The sequence below is a fragment of the Xenopus tropicalis genome, chromosome 8, assembly GCF_000004195.4.
Source record: "Xenopus tropicalis strain Nigerian chromosome 8, UCB_Xtro_10.0, whole genome shotgun sequence".
Classification (NCBI taxonomy): Eukaryota; Metazoa; Chordata; class Amphibia; order Anura; family Pipidae; genus Xenopus; species Xenopus tropicalis.
The window spans coordinates 86750491-86772262 of NC_030684.2; the positions used below are offsets into that span (position 1 = coordinate 86750491).

The 21772-nt window shown below is 38.1% G+C and overlaps 1 long non-coding RNA gene across 1 annotated transcript; it reads right to left on the minus strand.

Moving 5' to 3' along the window:
• Positions 1 to 8334: 8334 nt before the first annotated feature.
• LOC116406962 lies at positions 8335 to 13759 on the minus strand. Its single transcript, XR_004219926.1, has 3 exons — positions 13720 to 13759; positions 9160 to 9419; positions 8335 to 8849 (listed from the first exon to the last, which is right to left on the minus strand). It is a non-coding gene; the product is annotated as an uncharacterized LOC116406962 (long non-coding RNA).
• Between the last annotated feature and the right edge of the window lie 8013 nt (positions 13760 to 21772).

The following is a 21772-nucleotide window of genomic DNA, read 5'->3' on the forward strand; positions in this document are numbered from 1 at the left end:
ACTAGCATTTTGGTTTATTAATTCAATAGAATGTGTACATATTTATGTTTTAAAGGATATCTTGCTGCCATTTCCATGGCCACTCTGGTGGTTACATTGTGCATCGGACATTAAAGGAACAGTAACACCAAAAAATGAAAGTGTATAAAAGTAACTAAAATATAATGTGCTGCTGCCCTGCACTGGTAAAAGCTGTGTGTTTACTTCAGAAAGTCTACTATAATTTATATAAATAAGCTGTTATGTAGCCATGGAGGCAGCCATTCAAAGGAGAAAAGGCACAGGCACATAGTAGATAACAGATAAAACACTATTGTATTCTACAGAACTTATCTGTTATCTGCTATGTAACCTGTGCCTTTTCTCCTTTTTTCCAGCTTTAATGGCTGTCCCCAGGGCTACACAGCAGCTTATTATATAAATTATAGTAGTGTTACTGTAGCAAACACACCAGTTTTACCAGTGCAGGGCCACAGTGCATTATATTTTTATTACTTTAAAGCTCTTTCATTTTTTAGTGTTACTGTTCCTTTAATGGTGTTGCTGTATATGCAGAGAAACCCAAAACTTTTAGCATCAATAATTCACTTTGCTGCAGAGTAAGGCACAATGTTAATTATTAATATTAAAGGGCCCTGACTTACTTTTATGACTTCATGGTTAGCTAACAGCTGTTGTTGCCAAAACTGCTTTAGAAATGCAATGCAATGTGCAAATGTAATTTTTTTCCAAAAATGCAAAGCATTTCTTGCTCACAGTTAACTAGTACAAATGCAACAATATTTCCCCAGATTTTATGTTGGAATAGCGTTACTTCCGGTGTGCTCAGTATTAGCATTCAAATCACTTGGCACAAGTCAGCTGTGGCTACAGATGCAACCAGCTAACAAAAATCTGGAATTTGTGGTGGTAAATCCAGTCTGGGGGTAATTCCAGGGTTCCAATGCAGCACTGAATGTGTTACCTTGTTATGTATCTATTTGAGTTGTGTTATTATAATTAGCATCTATAAAGGTACCAAAAAGAGATGTGCATCCACTTAAAGGGGTTATACACACCTGTTTTCAACATAAGGCCATGTCTAATGCATAAAGTTTGCATTAGATGTGAATTCTGCCTATTGGTTTACACTTGATCCCATCGCCTTGGTTCTTCAGAGCAGCCCTGTGTAATGAATTCCTTATTTGTAAGCCTGAGACACAGGTAATTGGGGAAGGGTGGGAACGCAGGGCTCTTTCAAGACTTTTGTCACAGCTGCAGTTTGTAACTCCATGAGCAGGGGACAAACTCTCATCTTAAAGAGGACCTGTCACCCCGACATAAATAGCTGTAAAGTAAAAGTCCTTTCCAAATTACACATAAAACCCAAATTCATTTTTAGATTAACACATCCATACCCATTATAAAAGCATTTAAATATCCCAGCTGTCAATCACATATTACTTTAGCTTTCCATTCAGCACTACCTGATGTCACTGCACATCTCACTTCTCCCTTCCCTCCTCTTCATCTAATTGTGTAGCTAGTGCATGGGCATGGGCATCTGGTCCCTCATTCTGGCACATAAACAAGATTTTTGCATGATACAAAGCTTGCCTTAATAACAGTGTCCACAAAATGGTGCCTGCCATCTTGATTGAGTAATTCCAAGACGGAAGGAAACAAAATTGATATTATTTATATAGAGTAAGTAAAATTTATTTTGCTCAAGAAAATAATTTGGAGTTATTTCTTTCGGTGACAGGTCCCCTTTAACTCCTATTCTCTTATATGGCAAATGCCTGAAAGTGCAGGAACACTCATTGCCACACCTGTGCTTGCATGCATTTGGCACAATAATGTAACTAGTTTTCCCCGGGCCCGGGTGCAAGGCATGCAGCCAGGACCCCCACTCCCCCTCTGGACACATTTTTTGTGACAAATTCGGTCATGATCGCACCCTCCACACCCCTGGTGTTTTGTCCTTTAAGGTTTCAGCGCTTCCTTTAGAGATATGCCTTGACACTTTTTGTATCCTTTAGTGACTGAAAATAGAGCAAACTCTATTTTCACTCTAGAAATCTTATTGAGAATTGTGAATAGAGACTTGACTATCAAGATGACTTGACTATCAAGCTAAACATTTTAGCCTTCCAGCTTGGCAGGGAAAAAAAGTCCAATGTCATGCTGTTATTGTGCACTTGTACCTCATTGGTAGTCTAGATATTAAACCATCTGGCTACCCATCATGCATCATAGCAGACAATGAACTCTAGGGATCAGAAAAGTATTATGCCGTTCCTCATCTTTAAGGCATCTGTCATACAGAACAGAAATATACAGCTTATTTTGCTTGAAGTCATTTAAGGTTATTCATTCCTGCTTGTGCCTCAGGTACATAAACCTTGAAATAAACTGTAAAATCCCTAACTCACCTGTACTTGTGCAGGGATGAGGAAAACATATCCAAGCCTTTATGACGTGCATGGGTCACTAGCCTACAAAATCATAGGGGTTCATTTATTAAGCTGGTGCTGCCTGCGAACTAAAGATGCACTTAGCCAAATTTTTAACCGACAATGCATTCCAGCATAAATGTAATAGCATAAAAAAGATGTGGGCGTACACGAGCGTGAGATATCAATAACATTATTTTATTTGATTTAACTTGTGCATATAAATGGATAACCATGCAGATCCAATGACACACTACTAACTGATATCATTTGTGCTTTTGACACTGGAGTTGTATTGAGCGCAGACCTACTGCAAACTACAGTGCTGTGTGTAAACTACAGTGCTGCCTTGCATATTGCACTTTATGCAAAGCAAGGTCAACTGCTGTTTTTGTTCACAGCTGATGCAATATTTTCCTCAAATTTGAATATACAAATTAACCTTTGGTTCCATATTTGAATTGAACCAAAAGCTAATAGTGTTATTTCGGGAAAATCACTTACAAATTTTTGCACAATTGTTCAGTTGGAATGGCTTAGATGGGGTGATTGTTAGCAGTACAAAGTATTTTTAGTCATTCTGCTGCCTTTGAGGGAAAGGGTGACAAAACAACCAACAGAAAGGATGTTTTGTACGCTATACCACTGAAAATCTTTTGTGTTAAACAAAAAAATGGATCAGTCTCATGGAATCAAGCCTGGGTAATGACACTGAAGGGTTATTTTGTAATAAGGTGTCAGTATCTCATTAAAATTCTGAACACTTTTTTTTTTTATAAACTTTTTATGTATTTGCTTCAGTCACTGCAAATTAAGAATGCAATTGATAATGCTCCTTCCTAAGACTTTTAACCACATCAAATAATATATTTGTTGAGCCAGTCAGCATTGTTAGCATACTTTTCTGCATAAAATTGAGCTAATGGTTGTGAGGGCTTGTCTGTGTTTGCATTCCTATGTCTCTGTAAGTTTGTATACCTTGGAGTAAGTTTTGCTGGCACTTGGCAACCAGCCTGGGAAACAGTGTATGTGTGCATTTAGCATGTGTGGTGGGTGTGTAGGTCTATTCACACAATGAATAAAAGAGCATAATAAACTATTAATGAGCATGTACAAATGAAAGGAAAGTTATTGTTGCATTACACAACATTTGATTCTGGAAATATGTTACAAGACCTTTTGCATACTTCCCCACTGATTGTCTAGTTGCCGGGAGATTTATTGCAAATTGTGCCTTCACTATTACAATTACAACTGCAAATATATTCTCCCTCTGTCTCTTGCATAACATAAAAATTAGCATTATAAAATATACATGCCACAGTTGCACGCCTGCATTCTCAAACTGTTCTTTTACCTACAATTTGCAACATGTGGTAATGTCAGCAGTTAGTGTTTGCCCGAGAATACAACAGTAGCTCATAGGACTTGCTCTTTATGAACTAGGCAAGATATGTATTTTACATAAAATCAAATATCTTGTTAGAAAATAGGTCACAAAATGACATAATGGGATGGAACTCTGCCACTTATAATATCCTTGTAGTTTATGGTACATTATTCCCTATATTATATATACTATTACCAAACAATAAATGTTAATGTATCTCTAACATTTCCACTTTACCCTTTATTCAATCATTAGTCTAATGTACACATTACATACTATTTCTTCTATTCTGGCCAAAGCCCAGCAAAAGCAGCGAGTGGTTGCTGGAAAACACACCAAATAGTTTAACATTTCTGTGCTATGATCTCATAAAAGAAACTTTCCGTTCAGCGCTTGCCAGTTCTGTGGGAGTTGTGGAGCAGGGTGCCAGGTTACACTGTAGGTTACACTGTTTCTCTTGTGATACACAGGAAAAAGCAGTGCATTGCAGAGGGAAGGCCCTCTGGAAGTGAAGGTTCTTAACTATTTATTTCACCAAAAGGTGACATTTATACCTTTTATTGTAGGAGAATAACTACAGAGGTAGCAGGTCCTGCAGTTGATGGGGGGGGGGGGGTGCAAAAGTGTAGCGGGTCCAATACGGCCCAAACAAATGAGCAATGTCATTATATAGTATTAGAAAAAGTTAATTTACCAATATTTTGAGGCCCTTAATTATAGGGCGGCACAAATCTAGTTGCAGCATGCCACCCAACTGCACCTAAATTTGCTTGCATGCAGAGCACTGGGGACAGGACGCTACACTAGCCACCCACACAACTACAGACACACAAGAAGAAGCATCATCTTTCATCCAGAAAACAATAGTGTCTCATCTTCTTACAGCCTTCTAAGAGCCATTCTCTACTTAGACACAAGGGGAGAGCACACTGTCAAGAGGCAATAAATGGGAGTTATAGGTGGGAGTTGACTCCCACCTATAATACCCAGGCATTTTGTGGCTTAAATTCTGCTAAGCATTTAGCCAAGAGTCACACACTTTACCAAATTTGTCTGAGCAGCCCCTTCTTACATAGATAAGTTTATATAATGGAATCGTCTGGTTAACCTGATTCTGCCATAGCCGCATTGACGGGATTCTGAGCTTTCCAATTCATAATAGTGCATTTCTTAGCTACACTGAGTACTATTGCTAGGAGAGTTCTTATAGCCCTGGTGGGGGTTAGAATTGTAACCTGGTTTAGTAGCATTACCAAAGGGTCGGGTTGTATGTGGACACCTATAGTATTCATGAGATATTCAGAGATAGCCAGAATTGACTTATCCTTGGGCAGGACCACATGATGTGAATATAGTCAGCTGGTGTAGTAACATCTGGAGTACTCCTCAGGGTGTTGTACTGAAATCTTGTGTAATTGATGGGGGGTGAGGTTTATTCTGTGCAGAAATTTGAATTGGAGCAACTTTTCTCTATGGCTCCAACCAGATACTCAAATTTTGAATCTAATATATCAATCCAGTCCTCTGCTGTGATACCTGGAAATATCATGGGTCCAGCTTCGTAAGTGGGTAAGGGTCGCAGTAGAGTCGACTAAAATCAGTTGGGAATAGAATTTTAAGAGCGGTTTAGTAAGTAGTGGGTTATGTGCTATATCCTCTATACTCCTGGGTGTTGTATCTATTTTATGTCCCTGTATCTGAGAAGATATTGCATGTCTCAGTTGAAAGAATCTAAATAGCATATTGGCATCTTTGATATATTGAATATTATATCTGGCCCATAATTGGGGGTCTGGAACATTTTGCAGGTGTGGAATATTCGGATTGTGCCAGAGCGAGGCATAGGGAGAGAGATGATTAGTGGGTCTAGGGCAGTGATCCCCAACCAGTGGCTCATGAGCAACATGTTGCTCACCATCCCATTGGATGTTGCTCCCAGTGGCCTCAAAGCAGATACTTATTTTTGAATTCCTGGCTTGAATGTAAGTTTTAGTTGCATCAAAACCATCTGTACTGCCAAACAGAGCCTCCTGTAGGCTGCCAGTCCACATAGGGACTACCAGCAGTTAAACACAACCCATATTTGGAACCCCCAGGAGCTTTTTCCATGTTTGTGTTGCTCTCCAACTCTTTCACATTTGAATGTGGCTCACAGGTGAAAAAGGTTGGGGATCCCTGGTCTAGGGCATAAATGAAGAGCCGTTTGCCAAGCCTTGTCCCACCTCCTGCATCAGAGAAGTTGTTTTGGGTGTGTATTTGCATCCCCTATATAAAAGGTTTTTAAAGTGATACTGACACAAAAAATGACTTTTCAAAATAATAATGTGCATCAAAAGTTAGCTATAGGTCATGCTGACCATTTTTTGTTTAAACTTTTGCTTTTGCCAGTACCTTGAAGATTGATCCCGACTGTTTTACAGCCCGACTGCCACTTCTTTCCCTGTTTGTTATCTATCTCTTCACTGACATTACATGACATAGGCAGGACCTGCTTTTTTTTCCCCCTTACTTCTAGGCAGTCCGTGCATTACCTAAAAAAGTGACCTGTTTCTCCTCACATCTGAACTGTGAGTTTGCTGTCTATTAATCATGCTGTTTATTATCTGCTCGTGCCTGTGCGACCTGTGTTGTCTCCCCGCTCCCACATACTTTAATGCCGGACACAGCCCAGAACAATGTCCTGCACGCTGCTCTGAGAAACCACAGCCTTTAACTCTTTGCTGTAAGAGGTCAATTTTGCGACCTGCTGTAGATATTTGACAGAAAAAAGTCTTGCTTTAAACACCAACCGACTTTTGCAGCACAAACATGGCGGCGCCAAGAAGCGTCAAGAATCTGCTCCTGGAAACTTTAGTGCCAAATTTCTGGTTATTAAACTGAAAATTCCGCTCTTTAGTGCAAATGCACTCTCTGCACTAGTGATGCAACCTGCCCCTTGACCTGCGGCATCAGGAAGGTCATTTCAGGGCATCCTAGAGCCCAGAAGTGCCCTGCCTGCATTCATAGCTCTGCTCTCAGCTGCCACATAATTACTTGACTGAGAGTATAAACTTTTCTGTACCAGCCACATTTCTTATACAACAAGACAATATAATGCACCAGAAATCCACACATCACTTAGGTACTAAACTGCACAAATACATTGGCCAATAGCAACCAATTAGGTCTTTGTTTTAATTTTTTAATTTGTGTTGGCGTTATTGGAAACTGAACTTGCATAATTTGCCAAATGTGTCTATGCCACTCAGCCTTTTTAGTGCTAAAATATCATATATATCATAATATCATATAGTGTTTACTCATTTTTAAAAATCTGGGACCGGAGTAAGTCCGGTAGGCAGTCCATAGATATTTGGGAATTTTACAGTTACAAGCCTATTATGTGGCTGGAACATTGCTTCTTTAACTATTAACATATACTTTTAGGCTAATGTCCCATGGAGTGTGATAGTCGCCTGCAACAAATCTCTGCTACCGCATAGGTCTTTGCACTGGCAACTCCTATTGTTGCCAGTGGAAAGGCATTTCAGTTAGTAGCCTGTGGGTTCAGAGTGGTTAGACATTAGACTCAGCTGATTCAGTCCCCAAAGAGTCCAAAGAACAGCAGTGTCATTTTAGTACAAATACAGATGTTTCCATTTAAAATATATTGGTAGCATCCAATCACTAAAACTTTATGCAAGTAAGCCATTCCCTTAAGTACAAGGGGGTTACGCTAGGCCTGAGGTACTGTTACTGGTGTAAATATATTCTACACCTTTATAAATAAGTTTTTGGTGTAAATTATATTTATAAATATACCACATACAGCTATAGTTGTTTCTAGTAATACTGGTGCTTTGTCACTAGGTGTCAGTGCTGCTATCTGAGTGTACTGGATATGCCAGAAATATGTAAGCAATCATGCTAGGTAGAATCAGGCTAGGGTTACAGCAAGTAAGACAAACTATAATTCAATTTATTTCTAGTGTCATTGGCACTTGGAGATCTGCTGACAAAGCCCAAATCATAGGGCATAGTAACAAATTGCAGAGACATGTCCTTTTAGGGCCATGACAGACAGGGAGATTAGTCGCCGCGCGACAAACCTCCCTTGTTGCAGGTGCCATCCCACCGGCTAGAATGTAAATCGCCGGTGGGATGGCATTTCAGGGAGATTAGTCGCCGCACAAGGGAGATTTGTCGCGGGAGGCTAATCTCCCCATCTGCCACGGCCCTAAATGTGTTGCATTTCCATTCTGCCAATCTACACATTCCATTATCCAGAAACTAAACAAGTTCATCATTATTCACTTTTAATAACATTGTTTAGTTGGGGTATTTTATTTTACCTTACAAATCACTGTTGATTGGTATACCTGTCAGGATGTGTAGTTTGGCATTATATGAGGGACCAAAGTTTGCTGGAACTATAATCTAAAATTAGGTTGGTCTTAACATATAAAAAAAATGAAAAATCAGAAACATTTTTGCAAAAGAAAGAAATGTAAAAATCATACAAAAACCTGGTTGTATTACTATGCAAACGCTTTAATAATCAAGAATGTGGCTGAATCAACCAATCATATTCAGTCTCATATCAAATAGTAGTTAGTATAAACATGACATGATTGAGCTCAGATAAAGTTTGGCTGTTCCTGTAGGATTATTTCTCTTGGTCTTTTACTCCAAAAGCCATGGTCCATAAATTACGTTTAAAACACAAAAAAGATCTTATCACTGAAAGGTTTCAATCGGGCCAGGGGTACAAAAAGGGGTACTAAATCATTACGCCGTCTATGGTTCACAGTCATCAAAAAGTGAAGAAAATATGGTTCAACAGTGGCTGTACCAAGATCAGGATGTCTTTCCAACATGAAGATAAGGAAACAAATGGTCATGGAGTCCACATGGAGGCCTACAGCAATGTTAAAAGACCCATGAGAAGTCACCACCAAGTACAGGCCCCAAAAGCAGCTGCATGCCAAATCCAAAGTCTGGCAAAGACCAGGGGAATCTTCAATGATCTTGAGAGCTTCAGTTCTCTGTGATAAAGGAATAAAAAGTCTATCTTTAAAAAAGTACAGGTCATCACCGCACTTAATGAAACATCTCTTGGCAAAGTATCAACAGCATAACTATTTTAATTTTATGCAGCAGAGCAGGTTGAAGTAAAAGGAAGGCTGTTGTATGGAAGGCTAGTTGAGCCCGCCTAGGTTTAAGTCCTCTAGCAGTATGCAGATACTCTTATTTCTTATAGGTGGTGTAAACCAAGATAGGATGAATAGCGCCTTCCAACATATGCCGCCATTCTTCTAACACCAATTAAATGGCTAAAAGTATCCTATCACCTACATCATAATTGTGCTTAGAATTTAACAACTTCCTTGAGAAGAAGGTGATGGTATGAAGAAGGCTATGTGGTCCCGATCGTTGAGATGACACAGCTCCTACTGCAAACTCCAAAACATCCACCTCAAGTATGAATGGTTGTGCAGGATAAGGATGACATAGAATGGGAGCTGTAGTAAAACTTTTGTAGCTCCAGGATTCCCCAATGTCACACGATTCATCAAAAGAGCAGGATAGACACAATGGTGCTTGGAACAACTATACTTAAAGGAGAAGGAAAGGTAAAAACTAAGTAAGCTTTACCAGAAAGGTCTATGTAAATACAGCCATAAGCACTTACACTTACACTTATCAAAACAAACACAGGATTTCTTGTCTCCTTTTTTGTAAACATGTTCTTCAGGTATCTGACTTCCTGTCTTAGAAAAATCCTTTATTAGTGGGGCCAGAGTCTGTGCAGCTCTCTCCCCTCCCTCAAGAATGCTAAGCATTCCCTCCCCCCTCCCTTAGGTAAGTGTAATCTGAGATAAAAGGGATAGAGCTATACAGCAGGAAGCTATGGAGACCAAGCTAAAATGGCAGCTGCAATCTTAAACAAACAGAGAAAGTTTCTAGGGCTCTTTACTCAGGTGAGGTAATGCTTTCTGCAGAATAAATATAGCATTCTAGGTGGCACTAATGTGGTGAATCTATTGGCAGTAAAATGCCAAACTGACTTTCCTTCTCCATTAAGTGCAAGGAGTGTGTTTGAATGTAAATATTCTAATGAATGGTGTCTATAGGCACATCACTTGCATCCTGACTTCAGGAATTGGTTGCCTGTTTTATGCTTGTATGATTATTTTTTTACAATTGTGTTTTTTCAGCAATTAAAAAGCTTGCCAGGTATTAGACAGTAAGCTTTTTATTTTTGAAAATGTAACTTATAAAGGCTGGAGAAGGCAGATGTCTAACATAATGGCCAGAACACTATTTCCTGCTTTCAGCTCTCTAAGCTGTTAGCAGTCAGTAGCCAATCAGTGACTTGAGGGGGTGCCATATGGGACATAACTGTTCAGTTAGTTTGCATTTGAATCTGACCTGCGTGCTCACAAACAAACTGAACAGTTATGTCCCATGTGACACCCCCTCTTCCCCCCTAAAGTCACTTGACTAACTAAGAGGTTAGAGAGTTGAAAGCAGGAAGTAGAGTTCTGGCTATTATGTTCGACATCTGCTCACTTCAGCCTTTATAGATTACAAAGTAGACATAAAAATTAAAAAAACAGAGTATCTTTCTTTTTTTTTGTTTTCTAGGTAGTTGGAGAGAAACAGATCTGCTCTTATTTACAGCTCCGTCAGCCTACATGGAGCAGAAATCGCCGTTCCTTGTAGCTGCACTCAAGGCACTGTGCCTGTAAGTGCAGCTACACAGAGCTGGGAATGAGAGTGGATCTGCTTCTCTCTGCCTGCATACAAAAGACAAGCAGAGAAGCAGGTGGTAGGCTATGTGTGACTGTGTGGCACAAATGTTAAAATTCAGTTGAACTGTCAGAATCAGCTGGATATTATAGAATTAGTGGTTTGAATGTTAATTGTATGCAAAGTAGAATTATCAGGGTGGGTTAGACTGGTTAGAATGAGTGGGATAAAATAATTATGAATGTAATGCATAGAAATTAATTTACACAACCCAAAGTTCAAAAGCAGTTGAAAGATCAATAAAATGGCTTAACTGATCGGTTTCTACCTGAGGAAATCCCCACAATCTAGAATATTGGGACAAATACATTTACACCGTCCAAATAGTTAGTTAACTCTCTTTCATTTGGGTATTAAACACAAAGCCCAATCAGAAGTGCAAAATTAGTTTAAAGTGAGTTCAAAGCTTTTAGCATTTCAAATTGAGTATCTGGGCAAAATGATGATATTACCTATGTTTTGGTTCTGTGTAACCTATAGTGATGCTCTATTTTTATTTTATTAGATTATGATTTTTTTTAAAAAATGGATTTGGGATGCTGATTTCTCATCTTACACATAAAAGCACCCAAGACTTTTTTTAGCATGCCTTAAAAGTTATGAAGGGGTAAATGTATTAACCAATAAATTGCTACTGTTCATTAGCATAACTGTTCTGTGTATCTCTATTATTAATATTAAATAAATATTTGGTTGTTATTTGTTAGGATCTGGTAAATTCCTCAAAATCAAATGTGAAGATGGCAAATTTAAAACAACATTGATTGAAGGTTCCCATTTTCACAATCTATACTTCACATTTCAAAGGAAACATGAATAACTGGCATGGTAGCCATAGTGTTCTGGACATTGTAATCATTGTATACTATATCCTAAACATTCTGTACAGCAGTTTTTAACATTTTAATTTGTACTCACTTGCCATTTAATGAAACATCATCTTACCAGAATGAGTAGAATGCAAATGCCAGCAAAATACAGAGAGGGTTAAAGAAAGTCAGTGCTTGTCATAAACTGTAATTTCTGTTATTATTCCTACCTTATTCCCTTGTCAGTGGGATCTTTGTATTTCCCAAAACCCAGGTCATTGAAATAGGAAGGTTATAGTACTCACTGGTGTCTCTTGACATCCTCTACACCAGGGAATAGGAACAGTTGGCAGGCTGACAGCCAGTTGTAGAGCAGGTTCTCCTCTGATACTTGAACCTTTGTGCTATTCCCTGCTCTGTCCAGTCCCAGTTAAAATAATATAAGAAACACCATTTTTTTGTTTTACAGTATTTAAAACCAGACTGCTGCTAATCACATGGAAGCTTATTTTATGTAATAGACTGTAATTCATGTACATTTATATCCATGGGATGAAAATACTTTTTAGATAAAGGCCACATAGTAGAGCTTAGGCAATATATATGTAATATTATAGTGCAGGTTAACCTTATTTTTTTCTGAGTATACAGTGTCTGTTGATATTCCCTTACAAATTCTGAACACTTTACATCACATCTTTATTACAGACTTTGCTGTCATTGCAGACTTTGCTGCCAAGTCAAAATTGTTGGGTTACATGAAAAAATATTATTTTAATGTAATTTTTATTTTTACTTTATTGTGTTATTTTGAAGGTAGATAGTACATGAATACTCAGATATTTTATTTGGCCATTTTTTCTAAATACAGGTATAGGACCCGTTATCCAGAATACGCAGGACCAAGGGTATTCCGGATAAGGGGTTTCTCCGTAATTTGGATCTCCATACCTTAAGTCTACTAAGAAATCAATAAAACATTAATTAAACCTAATAGGATTATTTTACATCTAGTAAGGATTAATTATATCTTAGTTGGGATCAAATACAAAGCACTGTTTTATTTTTACAGAGAAAAAGGAAATCAATTTTAAAAATCTGAATTATTTGGTTAAAATGGAGTCTATGGGAGACGGGCTTTCAGTAATTTGGCGCTTTCTGGATATCGGGTTTCCGGATAACTGATCCCATACCTGTATTCTAAATGCTTTTATCTGTATATAAGGATAACATTTGTTCATAAAATTAAGGGTGAAGACACACAGAGCTACTTATTAGCAGCTACTTGTCACGGCTACTAAATGCCAGAACATACCCTGCTATAGACAATACGTAAAATTGCTTCTGCTAAAACACACGTAGAGACAATTATCAGCACTGTCTGTTTCTGTAGCCACAACAAGTAGCTGCTACTAGTAGCTCTGTGTGTCTTCACCCTTAAGGGCTGCCATCCCACCGGCGAGAATGTAAATCGCGGGTGGGATGGCATACGCCGTGCAGCGATTTGCCGAAATTGCTTGAAAAGAAACTTCTGCGATTTCAGCGCCGCGTATGCCATTCCACCGGCAATTTACATTCTCGCTGGTGGGATGGCATATCGGGGAGATTAGTAACCCGCGACAAGGGAGATTTGTCGCAGGCGACTAATCTCCCCGTGTCCCACAGGGGAACTATCATGAATGGGAATGTGCTTAACCTCTGACAGGCAGCTTGTGTTCTAAACCGAGTTGTGGGAGTGGTCCAACCATTGACATCTAAAGATCATCTTTACTATCTGATAGAAAACCTGGAAAGACTTTGAATAAGGTCTAAAAATCAACCTAATTCATCCGTACATTGTCTGACACTTTCCATTTCACTCACCAGAGTCACTAACATACAAGACTTTATTTCTTGGTTATCTATGATAAAAACATGAAAGAAGCCAAATATTGCTTGCTTTTCTGAGCAGCAGCAATCAAGTTATTTAGCACAAAGGCCCAGCAATTTGAAACATACACTGTACATGCCAAATGAGCTGGCAGATGACGTAGGAGTTGTAGTTAAACTATAATTCAGGACATCCACTTTTACATTCCCATAAAACCACAATTTGTCTTTAGTATAACTTGTAAATAAATGTTCTAGGAACAGAAACTTACACTACTGTTTGTGCAATAACATTGTAGTCACTCTATGGGGCCGATTCACTAACGTAAGAATATGAATCACGAAATCCAATCATTTCTGATGATTGAAAATGTCAATTTCAATGAAAGTTCTTTTCGTTTGAATATGAAAATTTTGTACTTACGTTCTGAAAGTTCCAAAATTTTCGTATTGATCGTTTATGGCGCAAAACCTTTCTGAATTTGACACTTCAATGCATGATGTGGGAAGCTTTCCAAAGGACTCAATGGCACTCTGCAGCTCCAACCTGGCCAAAAGAAAGTCACGATAGTGAAGCTTGAATGAATTCCGAAACTTTTATACTCGTTGCAACAAATACAATTTTGTTGCGCAAATTGTCGCAAGTATGAAAAAGTTGCAAAAATTAACAAAAAAGACGCGGAAGATATGCACAGTTCTAAAAGTTTAGAAAAAATACACTTTTTCTATTCGTAACCAACTGTACATTGATAAATGGGCCCCTAAACGTATGCAAGCTAATCGATAACAGAATATATGGCCATTTTTTAAGGCTAATGCCAGACGAGGCATTGGGCGGATATTTTCGGTAAGCGGAAAAGCGCTTGCTGAAAATTCCGCCCTACGCCTCCTACATGTGCCTGCACCCATACGCTCGGGTGCAGGCACATGTAGCCAAAATACGCGTAAAAACACGAGACTTTGTATTGTCTCGCGTTTTTATGCGTATATTGGCTACATGTGCCTGTACCCAAGCGTATCTCATTCATTCGGGTGCAGGCACATGAAGGAGGCGTAGGGCGGAATTTTCAGCAAGCACTTTTCCGCTTGCCAAAAATACCCGCCCTACGCCTCGTCTGGCATTAGCCTAAGAATACTGGACTGGCTATAGCAGAGTAAGTGCTGCAGACTGAACAGATGGGCTTGATTAGACTCAGCTGGCCAAGCAAGAAGCCTAAAAGCCTGGCTGGTCAGTCTATAGAAGAGCTCTGATTGAGAGACATAGAGAGGTGTCTTCAGATCCAACATACAGGAGTCTATGTGCCTGTACACACACAGTTGCCTCTGCAGAAGTTTGGAATATTGCTGCAATTGCTGTTACTGGTATGGAGGAAGTCTCTTTTATACACTTTTTTGTAACACCTGTATCTGGCTATTGAAGTAAGATTTGTATCGGCGTGAATTACAGGAGGGTGATCATCTCATCGATCGGGCGGGACAAAAGATTTGTGCCCGAGTAAAGGCTGCATTTAGGGTTGAATCGTCAGATAGGGATAGAATTCCCATTGTTTCCAGTGGTCGCAGGAAAGATCGTAATTGTAACATGTATGGCCACCTTAAGTCTGCTGGTAAGCAGCACAAAACTCAAACGCAAAACAGCCTGAAGTGCTGTGTATATGTGAATATAAAGGATAAAAACAATAAGCTGTACAAATGCAGCTCCATTCCTTTACTTTCCCTTTGCACATGCTTGGTGTTGAGGGGTGTGGCCTTATGATATGCCACAGCAAATCAGCTTTCACTCAGCTCTGTCACTCACATTTCTGCATCACTGACCCAGACCAGGGAACCAGAGATTCTGGAGGGTGGGGGACAGAAGGCTGTTTCAATAATTAGCCATAACTTTGTAATGGTGCTAAATTTTTAAAAGCTATAAATTGTCAAAATGTTTGTCAAGACATTATATTTTCAATTTTATAAAAATATTTGTCATGATTGTTCCTCTTTAAACAACATCAGATCAGCTGAAAGCTTCAAAATGAATTTTTTTTTTACATTACAAAATGAGTAAAAAAAAAAAAAGTGACATATCAAAAAGAGAAAACATTGTAATATGTAATCCCTTGGGATTTGATTGTTATCTAATGCAAGCCTGCCAACCCCCAGCACACAAACAAGTACTGCTGTGATCTAGATGTTCTTTCCATGTGAAATACATTACCAGGACTACAATATGACATTTTCCCTTGCTCACTGTTTTTTCTGAGTTCCGGTTTTGCTTAACAAATCACTCTTAAAGTGATACTGACACCAGAAAGTAAATTTTTTTTACATCTATCATAACATTGTCTTTGCAAGAACTTTATAATTTTGCCATAAAAATATTTGCCTGAGGCATTTACATAACCTGTCTGATCCCCCGTGTTCCTCTATGAGGGGGCTGCCATATTTGTCTGTTAGCATTAGAAGCTGTAACTGACAGGCTGAGAAGGGACAGTCAGGTTGGCAAAACAGTCAGGTTTGGGAACTGCAAGTGACAATTACTTACAAAACCAAGCCTGTCAGTGAAAAAACGTCAACATGACCTATAGGTAGCTTTTTATGTATATTCATATTTTGAAAAGTTGTTTTTTCATGTCAGTATCACTTTAAGACAGGTTTTCCCTGAAAATGCTTTATTTCACATGTGGATTATAAAATATAACAGACATGCTATAATAACAAGTTGGCACAACGCTATGAAAAAGTTTTTTATAGTCACATGGGTCATTCTTTTGTGCAACTGCTGGAGAAAAAATATTTCCACAATTGAATTCATTATCAAGCTGTTTTTAATAATTAGATAATGTATAACTGGCATTTCATTTTGTCTGCAGTTTAGAAAATGGCAAATGCTATGTCCAGATGTAATTGGAGCTACAGAATGTGTAACCCCCCATGGCACACAGATATATTGATGTACAAATCAAGGGCCAAGTGGAAAAGAACTTCTTTTGATGTTGTCATACTTGTTGCTGAGTCACGTGTGAACGTTTTTAATCCAATTTTTCACCCTTGTTAGTTTATTATATTATGACCTATTTAAAATGAACGTATAGTACCGCAAACTCGCTGGGGATAAATGAGTACGCGATAATAACGTTAAAACCAACAAACGTAGATGTTTTTTGCATATAAATCAGAGAAAGCTGCCAGTAACCCACGATTTGTTTTGCTTTAGTCTTAATGAATGTGTTCGGGTTTTCACGCGGCAGCTTGTTATAAGAGGCTGAATAAACCCTAAGACAGTGTTCCAGATGTATAATTTGTCCGGCATTCAAGTAATGGAGACAGTACATGCTGTTTTATGATACCGGATATATATCTCTGTTCATTCAGCTGACAAGCTCCCACCTCAACAGAGCTGAGTAAAAATCAGTCAGTAGATCTTACAGCCACCCGTCTAAACAGCAAAGCTGGCATAGACCAAGTAAAAAACTCGCACCCGGCAGCCCTCCATGGCACGGTAATAAAAACCGACCAACCAACAATTACGCTGGCCTCCAGCACAAAGTTCTATACACAGACTGCTGCCACCATCAGCACTTGACGCATTGCAGGTACAGCGCAACCAATAGCAGCGCTCAGCTCTTCCGGGAAAGCATTGCAGGGTCCCAATAGCCAATCACCACACTCCACACATAATCTATACGAAGACCTCACAGCGCCAACTAAGCAACGAGCTTGTGTGCGGTGTAACGAGTTGCTAGATGTTTAACCTTCCGCGCTGAAATGTAGTCCCAATGTACAGCTTTCCCACTTAGCTGTTGTGTGTATGTACTGAAAGGTGTGGGTATAGGAGGATAGTGTGAGTAGGTCGCTGCTGGCCAACTGTTGCCATGCCTGATAGAAAAGCAACCTCTTTAAATTAGAGTTTGCCTTGGTTTTTAACAGTGCAAGGTTAAATATAATACATTTTCCACGAGGGAATAAAGACCAAATAGTAGAAAATGTCCCTTGCAAAGCAACATCAAATCATTCAGATGGACAACATAAATACTTACATTTTAATTCAAATAACATTATTTTTTTTCCTTTTAGGCAAAACTTCAGTGCTCTTATGTACTCATGCCTCTAATAATGAATTTAGTATATGTGTATACATAAATAATACATTGGTATGAAGTACAAGGAAGCATAAAAGCTGAAGATCTGAACTTGGTGCCACTTGCATGTAAAATGCAGCCAGTGCTATATCACTATGATTCTTTTGGGATGTAATTAGCAACAAACCAGAAAGTTGCCTACCAGATTGCAACAATGAAGTTGGGCCTCCCACTCAGCTCACTGAACCGGGCCATAAGGCTTATGGAGCACACACTTTGGGCTTCTTACAGATAACCATGGCAAGTAACATTCCTGTCCCAGCTGAAAGATACTTGAATGGGACAGACGTGTTTCACAGTAATCACTAATACTGTTTCATTCATAAACCAGAGTGTGTGGCTGTTTTGTATTTACATTGGCCAACTATTAGTTGTTAGTCTGACATGTGAAGTACCTTGTCTGCTAGGTGCTTTTAAAGGGGACCTGCCACCCTAAGAAATAATTCCAAATCCTTTTTTATTATGTTAGTCAAACAAAATAATTCATTATTTAAATCTTGTTTCCTTCAGTCTTAAGCAAGCAGGCAATATTTTGAGGACAATGTTATTTAGACAAGCTTTGCATTTTTATCCGAAAATCATGTTTATGTGCCAGAAATCGGTAGCTGATATCCATGCCCATAAATACCTTTCGATTAGGTATGGATGTTTTAAAAATAAATAATATAAAATGTTTATTTGAAAATGACTATTATGCAGTTTTTCATATCTGGGGCACAGACCTAGATAAGCCACAAGTTTTTGCTTAAAAGTCTTTTGTCCAACAAAACACAGAATTGCATTAGACTGTGCATCTTGAAGATCCAAGAACATAATTAAATCACTTAATTTTGTGGAAGCAACATCATATAAGTAACCAATAAGATGTTTGCTTATAAACAGGTGGCCAGTAAATACTACCTGCTGATTGGTTGGTCGGTATAGTTGACTAGCCTTGTAGTTAGGTTTAGACTGGGATTCCAAATAGGCCCTGATATTTCAAATACACAGAGGCCCAAGTAGCAACCCACCTGCCCAATAAATATTCCATGTAGTATAACTCATGTACCCATGAATATAAACTCAAACTACTTAAAACGTTAACTAAACAAATGCATTATTAATACCCTGTACTAAGAACAAAATACCATAGGTTGCTTTTACATTATTTAAAATTTAGAAATGACTAAAAATTCTAATTATATTTCCTTATGCATGTTTAATCTAGCAACTAGTAATGGTATTAGAGTCACATTTAAAGCAACAATATATATATAAATGGACAATTTTGTTTATGGATGGGGGCATGTATATCTTTGTGGGTGGGTGTATGTTATCAGTAGGGGAGAAAAGGGTGCAAATATGTAGATACTTTTTTTTATATATCGAGTGTGAACAAGTGAATACAAAAAATATATTTTTTGCCTGTGAGAATGCAAAGTGCTAGAAATGATCCATACACTAGTCTTTTATCTAGAATTCAGCCGCTTTGCAGGTTGTGCCAGGCCTTGTCCTTATTTAAACAGTTAACTAGTTACAGCGTGGGTAAGGGTTTGGCATCAAGGTGTGTGAAGTTTGTTTTCTGTGTCAATATTTAGCATTTTGAAGATTTTAGCTAGTTTGCCATGCCATCAGCTAAGTTTCCTGGATACAATCCCTTTCTCGCCATTATTTTTTAACGGATGCTCGGGTTTAGCTAACTTTTCCATATATTTGAATAATATTTTGGCGGATCTATTTCTTATTGTTTTACTGACGAGTAAACTATCTAGTGCATTGAGAATGCCAAACTATGAAATTAAGTTAAATCCTTTACTACAGTTTTGTATGTCACTTAGAAAGCTATTACCTAAGTAGCAAGTAAGCATAAAAAGAGCATTCCACTGATGTTTAGTATCAACAACAGACATCTAACATGTTACAAACAATACAATAGGTATCAAAACAAGGCTTTAAATGAGTTTCCAAAGCAAGGACAAGCACCACTGTCTGCAGTTTTTCTAGCTAAACTACAGATTGGACAAAATGCAGAGTTTTGGAATATGGCTTCTAATGATCTTCTGCTGTGTATTTTGATTTTGGCTTTGTATACAGCGACTGTTCTTTCTTTTAATCAAGATTTTAAAGTAGGTGTTTAACTAGGGATGGATTAACTATCACTGCATTCTGGCTTTGTTTGACAACAGGTTAACCTATTTATTTATTTTGTAAGTCTTAGATATAATTCAGTTGTACTGAAAAAAATAAACCTGTTCATATGTAATAGATTCTCCAGAGTGGCTAAATTACTCCAGAGTTGCTCATACAGCTTTCTGTCACTGTAATGTGCCTTATAAATAATTTAAAGAAACGTGCTCTAATAATGCAGGTTCTTTGAGTCCTTTAAATGCTGAAATTTCAAGTAGGTTTAAGTAATTCAACATTAAAGAGGATTTTGTTAAAGAAATGTAGAACAAAGACTATTAAGCATAATTAGGGACTACCTCCAGGTATAATGTGCAGTGTGAAACTCAACAAAAAGCAGCTATATATAGCATGAACCCTTATGTTGCAGATAAATTCATCATCAACAGATCAGTTTTAAAATAGTTTTATTACAGAATCCACCTTCTATTGTGTAAAAGGTAATAAGCGTAATCAGTGCAAGCTTAAGTACTAAACTAATTAGTAAAGAGATCTGTACTGATAATTGCTATTTTGTTTTATTGATTCTATACAGTATTATAGATATGTCAAAGGATTTATGTGATGATTGGTAACTTGGAATCAACTGTATCTATAAAAGAACCTACATTGTTTAGATAATCCTAACTCAGCGTGAAAAAAGGTTACAGGTTATAGCCACATTACAAGGCCACCCAGCGAATTAGAGCAATCAGGAAAATAATTGACTGGTAAATTATTCTTCCTGGCTTGGATATTTTGAAAGCCCCACTGCATATGTAAGCTAACTCACAGTACAAAAGGAAAAGTGAATAAGCGCAGTAGCCTCATACAGTCAGACATATCCCAGAAAGTGAAAATGCCAATCATGTTTGTTATGTTTGCATATGTTTCCATGTTACTCATTCCAAAGTATATGCCAAATTCTTCTACAAAGGTTTGGTTTTAAATCCTGATTATAAGTAATTAGTGGCAGGGCAACTAAAGTGTTAAGCACAATCTATCCTTGTGAAAAATAAATTAAACCCATCATTAATATTCATTTATTCATCTAGAAGATTTAATTCATGCTGCCCCACCACCACCCCACCCCAGCCCAGCCCAGCCCAAGGGTCTACTCTAGTTATTCTCTTTTAGTATGATTAATATTAATAAGAGCATCTTTCATCGGTATAACCTAACACCAAAGTATAATTGAATTTAACAAAGGAAACATAATGAGATACTTATAACATGTAACTTAGCACCCACACAGATGAAATTCTAGATGATACTAATTACATCTATCTTCTCCCTTCTAAACCTGATACCTCATCAAGGGTGTGCATGTTTAGGAAGGCTGATAAAGGAAGTTTTGGTAGAGTATGCTGGAATGTCTCAGGGATGGAACTACACAGGAGATTTTGTTGGATATATCCCTGCATCAACAGATGGCATCCTATGAGTCAATATTATTGTAGATGACCAAACCACAATGTAGCTAATAAACTACTTATTGTACAGTGCTGCGGAATATGTTGGCGCTTTATAAATAAATGTTAATACACAAAATATTTTGCCATTCTAGAAGAAATTAATGTTGGAAAGGAATCTATCCTTCCAAAGTCTCTTGTGTAGTTCTGCCCCAACTTGCAACTTTCCAGTTGTGGCTTAAATTCTTCTGTAACAAGGAAGCTAGTATTTGCTGTTTAGTTACACCTGCAGACAGCTTCCTTGGTATCGGTGTATAAATAAGATGAAAACATTAGCACAGGTCTGTGAAGACACACAGAGATACTTAGTAGCAGCTACTAATCACGGCTACTAAACCCCAGAAAATCCCCTGCCATACACAATACTGAGAATTGCCTCTGCTAAAACACACGTAGAAACAATTATCGGTAAATGATCAGCATTGTCTATTTCTGTAGCTGTGACAAGTAGCTGCTACTAATTCAGTGTGTCTTTACCCACATGAACAATAGGGCTGCTAGGATTTCCTTTTACAGCTAGTGGACTGTAAAATGGTGGGGATAGAGTAAAAATCAATTTTATGGAAAAATGTGCCATGCATGGGCCCTCCTAATTATTGGCTTTTCAGAGGGTGAATTTTGCCAAGGTTTAAGTTGCAAATGTTTGAACCCTAGCAGAATTGATAAATAGGAGATGCAATAGAGCTAGAGCTCTCCCTCCCTGGGATAAATAAACCAGATAACTGTAATGTGTTTCTTT